Below are 8,119 nucleotides of genomic sequence, written 5' to 3' on the forward strand. Positions count from 1 at the left end.
CACAAGGCCACAGCTATGGGCAACTGGTGATTGGCCACTTCATCACAATAACACACCTGCTCATGTACCACATTTTGTGTAGAGTTTTTTGGTGAAACATCAAATTGCCCAGGTGACTCAGCGCCTACAGCTCAGATTTGCTGCCCTGAGACTTCTGGCTTTTCCCAAAATTAAAATCAGCTTTGAAAACGAAGAGATTTCAAACTGTCAATGAGATCCAGGAAAATACGACAGGGCAGCTGATGGCAATTGGGAGAACTGTGTGAGGTCCCAAGGTGCCTCCTTTGAAGGGGACTGAGGTATCATTGTCCTATGTACAATGTTTCTTGTATCTTCTTCAATAAATGTCTCTATTTTTCACATTACATGGCTGGATACCTTCTGGACAGACCTCGTATGCTGGATTAACTGCAGGAAGCCGAAAGTTATCTTCCTCAGGTCATTTCCATGTCATTTTTTGTGCCTGGAATATGGTGCTTTTCTCTGCTTGGCCAGGGAATGTGGACAGTGGCTATAAAGGGGCGGGGGGCATCAGGGGAGACCCTTATAATGAACTGTTCTGATCTATATCAGCGTCAATATCCTGGTTTTGATATTTTGTTAATGTGTTACAAGATGGTGGCACTGGGGGAAAGTAGGTAAAGGGTATACAGGGTCTCTTGTAACTATTTCTTATAACTCCATGTGCTCATTTGATTTTTAAAAACCTCCTCAGATAATCTAACATGTAATCAAGGTTCAGAAGTGATCACTCTAGCCCAGCACTGGCCAAGAGAAATTTCTGTGATGATGGAACTGTTTTCTATCTGCATTTTTAATATGGTAGCCACTAGCCTTAATGACCATGTGTAGCTATCAAGCTCCTGAAAAGTGACAGGTATGACTGAGGAACTAAATTTTTAATGTTTAAATTTAGTGCTGGATAATTTAAATTTAAATAGCCTCACATGGTACATTGCTTTGTTAAGAGCCCCTTAACAAAGTACCGCAAACTGGGCTGCTTAAACAACAGCAATGTATTGCTCACAGCTCTGGAGGTCAGAAGTCCAAGATCAAGCCCATAGTAGGGTTGCTTCCAGTTGAGGGCTGAGAAAAGAATCTGGACTTGGCAATACATCTCTGAACAGAGAAAACCAACTCCTCTAGAGCAGAAGGTTTGGGGACGATGAACAGAGATAAAGCTGGAAAGATAAACTGAGGCTAGATCATTCCTAAATAACCAAGATTTCATTTAGGAAGCCGCTTAAAAGATTCCTCTTTTCCACAGTGCCACAAGCCAGCCCTGGGTCTAGATCCAAGTGAGATTCACCACCCCCACCACCATCATCTTCGTCATCATCATCACAATCATGAACACCATCATCATCACCTTCCTCATTATCACATAATCATCGTCATTATCGCCATCATCACCATTGTTGTCATTGTCAACACCATCAGCACCATGATCAACACCATCATTGTCATCACCATCATCATCATTATCATCATCACACAAGCTACTTCTGAGGAACTGTGTCTAACAAAAGAGCCATAGGCTGGGGTGGGGGTCAGACCCATAACAGAGTCTCAGCTTTGTCACTGACTGGCTGTGTATATATGTATGCATAGTTTCCAGAAAACATTAGTGCCTATAAGCCTCAGTTTCCTCATCTGGATAATGATGTGTGCAGCTTAAATTAAAACAACGAATGAGAAAATGTCCTAGCCATACTCAGTAGTAAGGGTATTCTGTTCTCGTTAATATTTTTCTGTGTCTTTCCTGATCTACCTTGTGCTCAGCTTCCCAGGAATATTACCCTAAAGTTAGACCTCAGCTCCTACGACACATTTACAGTCTCAACACCATTGCCACTCTGTGGTGTGAAACATATAATACTGTATTGAATCTTCCCAAGCTCTGTGACTTCAAGTGAGTTACCATCCCTCTCTGAACCTGTCTCCTTGCATGGATAAATGGGATCATGAGGTTGTTGTAAGTATTTAAATCGATAATGAATGTTAAGTGCTTGGCACCTGGATGATACTTCATGGATGTCCATGCTGTGTCCTTCATAACTCCTTTAAGGGTGGCATTAACATGGGACACCCAACATATTGGGGAAACCACAACCGGAAGAGGGAAACTGACCCGTGCCAGTTTTTTCAGGAAAGTCCTGGACGAACTTAGACTGGGTTACAGGTCTCCTGACTTCAGACAAGGGACCTCTGAATTAGACCACAGCAGTCCAAGAAGAAAGCAACTCCTGCTTTTCTCCTTTGCATTGTATGAATGAGCAAGAATCCCTGAAAGAAAGCTACTGGTACAGACAGCTCTTTGGAAAGAGAAGGGCTCCCAACAGCTGGAGACATAGGAGGGGGAGAAAGAGTGTTCTCGGCCCAAATATACTTCTGAAAGCATCATTTCATCTGTACTTGCCTCGGTTACAAATAGAACTTTCCTTTCCAAGCAAAGTTACTTCACTAGTCAGCCTAATGTCCTGTGGAAGGTATATGTTCCTTGCATGCATGAGTTGTTAACGATGGTCCCACAAAGGCCAATTTGGGGATGCCAGACAGCGTGCACAGAAAAGTGAAAATGAAATGCTAGCTAAACTGCTGTACACAGGGGAGCACGTTTCCATCCACCGGTGGGTGGATGGGAGGCCGGAGCACTGATTGCTGGCTAATCCTCTCGGGCAGAGAGGTGGGGTTCCAGGCCCACCAGGTAAACGGAGGCTCTGGAAGGGCACGGTGGGGGACAGTGCTCTGAGCAGAGAGGAACACCAGTCTGGAAACAGCGGGGCCTGAATTTTAGCCCCAGATCTGCCAACAGATTACCCCAGGCCTTTAAATCAATTCAGCTCCCCACTGCATTACGCAAAGAGCAAAGGAAGCCGTGGAGGATATAAATGGTCACAATCACTGCTATTTATTAGTAATTGCCTTTATTCATTTATTGAGCTTCTACTCTGTGCCAGGCACTGTGCCAGGTACACACATGGCCCAGGCCCTCCCAGCCTGTAGAGCCTGGTAGCAGAGACTGGGAGTAAACACTTAATTACATTTACTATAAAATACATATTTATATCATTTCAAATTGAATGGTGGTTACCAGGGGTTGGAAGGTAGGGGAAATAGGAAGAGATTGGTAAAAGGGTTACAAACTTTCAGTTTTAAGAAAACCAAGGTTTGAGGATCTCAGGTATACCATGGAGCCTGTAGTTAATACTGTATTATACAACTGAAATTTGATAAGAGAGTAAAATTTCAGTGTTCTCATGCTCACACACACAAAAAAGTGTATATGTGAGATGATGGATGTGTTACTTACCTCAGCTGTGGGAATACTTTCACAAGGTGCTTATATTAAACCATCACATTGTACACTTTAAAATACTACAGATTTATTTGTCAATTATACCTCAACAAACTGAAAAATAAAATTGTTGACCAGGCTAAAAGATTGGTGGGCACTCACAGAGACAAATATGAGATGAAAATTTAAAAGTAAATGGAATATAGGTTAGTTAGACCTTATGTTGAGCTCTTTATTAACATAACCATATTTTATTCTTACAACAACCCTTTGAAGTTCATTTTATGGTTACCCCCAACTTTACAAATGAAGAGCTGAGTCAAAGATGGTTAGGCCAATATGTCCAGAATCACAGGAAACAGATTAAACCCAGATATGCTGAACTCCAAAGCCTGGTTGCTCCATTTCTGCTCTCTCCCAGACCACTGGGATCACCCTCCCACTCTTCCTGGGCCTCACACCGAAATGTTCTCTCTGTAACTAGCTGTTGTGGTATTAAATTAATACTGCATAACAAACAACCTCAAAATGCTAGTGGCTTGCAACCCTTGTAGGATCTCTGGTCATAACTGGGCTTGACTGAATTCAAAGCTGTGGGTCGAGTTCAAGTCCGCTACATATGTCTTCCTTCTGGAACCAAAGGCTACCCAGGGCATATTATTTCCCATAGTGTAGTACAAGAGCACAAAAGCAGCCTAAATTATGCAAGCCCATTTAAAGCCTCTACTCATATCATGTCCACCAGCATTCCGTTGGCAATGCAAGTCATATGGCCAAGCCCAAAAATATTGGATGCAGAAGTACATTCTATAAAACTATAGTGAGAGATACTGCAAAGTCACATGGCAAAGATATGTGTGTATAACTGGTTCAAGTTATCCAATCTACTATACATTCTGACACTTTGGCTTCTGAATCCTGCTTCAGACAATCTGCAACAGAGATTGGCAAGATGCTCCCTCAGTTTCTTCTTTTCCTCCTGAGAACATGACTGAACTACAGTTTTCAAGATTTCTTTCTTCTAGGTAGAATGGTGTGACTTGCTTGGCCAATGGGATGTGGGCAGAAATGACGTTACCTCTTCCAGTGCTGGCCCTAAAGTCTGTCAAACAATCCTCCCCTCTGTTCTTTTTGCGTGTCAGCTAGCTGAAGGCAGGTGATCTGGTGGAGGACTTCAAGTCCCTGAAGGAGCCACTAATTAGAAGGAGCTTGAATGTCTGCATATTTGCCTAGAGAAGATGGTACAGGACAGCCCACCTGACCAATAAGGGCCACAGTGGGCTTTATGGAATTAAGGACTGAACTTTATGTGTTAAGCCTCTGAACTCTGAGTATTATTTATCCTAGCAGCCAATTCTAACTAATACATCTTCCTCCTGCCTGGGTAGACTGGTCCAAACTCTGATTCAAACTGTCCCAGCCTCTGTGCGAAATGCCCATATTGTGAACCCATCAACCCCAAGCCGCACTAATGGTGCTCCCCTGACTTTCACATCAGGGAAGAGATGAACAGTCCCCTATTCATGTCTGTGTCTGGGTCTCCCCCTCTACTAGATCGCTCCTTGGGACCCCCCTGACTCTAATAGTTGGCTCATACTCAACTGAGTGAGTTCAAGGACTGAAGACAGGTCTACTGAAATATAAGATTGGGGATCCAGGACACTCCTGGGAGAGGACTCACCCTGGAGAAAGAAGGACCGAGAATCATCAACTAAACAAAGCTCTGGTTCTCAGAGACAAGGAATAAGAACCTGGGTAATTCTGCATATACCTTAAGGGCTGTCATCTATCCAGGCCAGACTTCTGGGCATATGTTTAAATCCTAGGGAGTATGGAGGATGTTGGTTAATAAAACAAAAACTCAGAGAGCTGCTCACTAAACTCTGTGGTGCATTGAGACCCAAACAACATTCCTTTCCCTCTGCCCCCTCCTCAGAGAGTAACTCACATGAGGAGCAGCACCCCTCACCTCCCACTCACCTGAGCCCACTCGGACAAAGTATGCTCCTCCAAGGTTGCTCAGTCCAAGTTCCTTTAAGGAAACCTCTCAAGAGGAGTGAAGAATCACTGAGTAGCTTCCCCAACCATAATAATTCAATGAAATTCCATTTGTCACTTTCTTATGGATGTGTTTTGGTTCTTCTCCACTGACAAGCAGTGAGAAACCATCAGGGTTTGAGAGAATAGCCAAGTTTGGGGGGCGGCAGAGGGGAGAAGAGAAGGAAGAGAAGGTCGAGAAGAGAAGGAAACAGAACTACCAGACAGGAGTAGGTGGTACCGAGCCCAGCTGGGACTGAGAAGGGAGCTGAACAGAGAGGTCTGGAAGCATCTGGGAGGGGTCATCAGAAGATCCCTCCTCAAAGACCCCCGTCAACCCTGTCTCAGGCTAGTCTCTTACATCATTTACTGTCCCGGGTAAGTCAGGACTTCCCTTTAACTCTGGCGTCCTCATTTTAAAAAATGATACACCCAACTCTACCTGGCTAGATTACCCTGGAAAATGAGATGCACGGGATGTAAAGAGCCTGGCGCAGAGTAAGTGCTCCACAAGCAGCAGCAATAGTGGTCATGATGACGGCAGCGAAGAGTCATAGATGAAATGTGGGGCTGGTTGACTCCCCAGTATCGCTCCCAAGTATACCTTCATGTGAGACCTCGGCTATCTTTCTGGAATGCAAGCGTGTTGACCCCTGTCAAAGTGAGCGAAAGTATCAAGAGCTAAGTGGAAGAAAACTGTATTTTGGCAGTTTTCTGCTCTCACCAACCCTAAAATCACAGTATGCAGACTGCCATTCTAGACTGGATATATAAACGCAGTAAATCAACCTTATAATTAGCACATAGTGTACAGCAGTTAAGATCCATTTCACACGTTGTGCTAGACGACATTAAGAACCCAAATTCTTCAGCATCCCCTGTATCGCCACACCTTGCCATGTGACTTTGTCATCCCTCCCACTGAAAAGATGACGTCTGTTTTCCACCTCTTGAATCTGTTCCCAACCTTATAAAGTTTCTTAGAATGAGGTAGAGGTAACAGTGTGCCCATTCTGAGAAACACTTCAAGAAGCCTTGCGTATTTCCACTTATTCTTGGGCCTCTCTACTCCTATGAGAACAGGCTCAGACAAGCCTGCTGGTCCCAGAAGAAGGATGAGAGGTTCTGCTATGAGCATAACCACCCCAGCTAAGCCGACTCAGCCCAGCCCAACAGGCCCCCACCCTCCACCATGACACAGCAGAGCAGGTATCAATCAAGCTCAGCCCAGATGAGCCAAGCTCCAACCATCCCAGCACATAAGCAATAAAACCTTATACACCACCAAACTTTTATAGTTGCCTATTGTACTGCATTGTTACTGTGGCAATAAATAATATGACACACACTAATATAGATCCATTGGCCATGGCGATCTGGAGTTTTATGTTAAGAAAAAGTCACATCCAGGCTAAACAGAGAAGAAAAACGTAATGGATTAGATATCTACCATGAGCAGAGAAACAGGGAGAAACAACACACAGGAAATATTTTTATCAACTCTGAATGGCTCTTAGCAAAACAGATATTTTGGTTGGAGATAATTTTATCTTTCTATAGGCCCAACCTTCCAATAAAAATTAAACTAAAAATAAAATTTAAAGGGTCTGTTCATATTTTGTAAACACCCTTGCCTGGAGTCGATTTTGACATGGATCAATCACTCTGAATAACACTGGCAACTAACTCCAGCATCAATCTATTGATCTCTTATCTCTCTGTCCATATTTTTATTCATTAACTTCTGTCTCCACAACTACAGTGCTGGGTTTTATTCTAACATCCACATTTTAAAACACATACTTAAGAACTGGAATTTACCTGGCTGGCACAGCTCAGTGGATTGAGCACGGGCTGCGAACCAAAGCGTCGCAGGTTCGATTCCCAGTCAAGGCACATGCCTGGGTTGCAGGCCACGGCCCCCAGCAACCGCACATTGATGTTTCTCTCTCTCTCTCTTTCTCCCTCCCTTCCCTTTCTAAAAATAAATGGATAGAATCTTAAAAAAAATTTCTTTAAAAAAAAGAACTGGAATTCATATAGGTGAGGCTGACCAAGATGGTTCAAGATTTCATAATCATGTTCTTTTAAAATTTAAAAAAAAAAATGACACAAAGAGCCTGATCACTGATTCCAAATCTCAGAGCAAATCGAGTCTTTATGTCTCCAGAGGGTTAAATCAAGAGGCCAAGATTACAGGACAACAGGTTGTGCTCAGCATAAGAAAGACCTTTCTAACAACCAGAGTGATTTGCAGCTGGACTGGGAGACCTTGGGAGATCGGGGGCTCTTGGTCACTAGAGCCTGTCAATGACACCTGGGTAACAACCTCTTTGGACTATTATAAGGGGGATTTCTTTATTGGGCAATAGGTAACATTAGGTGATTAGATCCACTTATTTTTTCATTGAAAACATTTTTTCAGAAACAGAAATGCAACACTCCTGAGTGCCAGTTACATGCTCAGGCACAAGGCTTCTTCATGTCAGGGTAACCAAAGATAATGTGCAAACTGGTAGCTTCTGGATCTCTATGGAAAGTGATAAGCTATGGGTATATGTTACTTCCTATTTCACCACCTATTTCTCTTATACTGGAAAAAGAATAAAAGAGATCTGTTTGAGAATACATCTGTTTGCAGACAGGAAAGAAAGGAGGAGGAAAAAAGGCAGGAAAGGCACCCATCCCCCATCTCCCTGTCCTGAGGGTGTGTGGTCCCAGTACCCACCACAGTGTCTGACAGGTCCTAAGCACTCAGAAAGTGTGTTTACAAACAAGCAAGTG

Source organism: Phyllostomus discolor, chromosome 3 (genome assembly GCF_004126475.2).
Source record: "Phyllostomus discolor isolate MPI-MPIP mPhyDis1 chromosome 3, mPhyDis1.pri.v3, whole genome shotgun sequence".
NCBI classification, from domain to species: Eukaryota; Metazoa; Chordata; class Mammalia; order Chiroptera; family Phyllostomidae; genus Phyllostomus; species Phyllostomus discolor.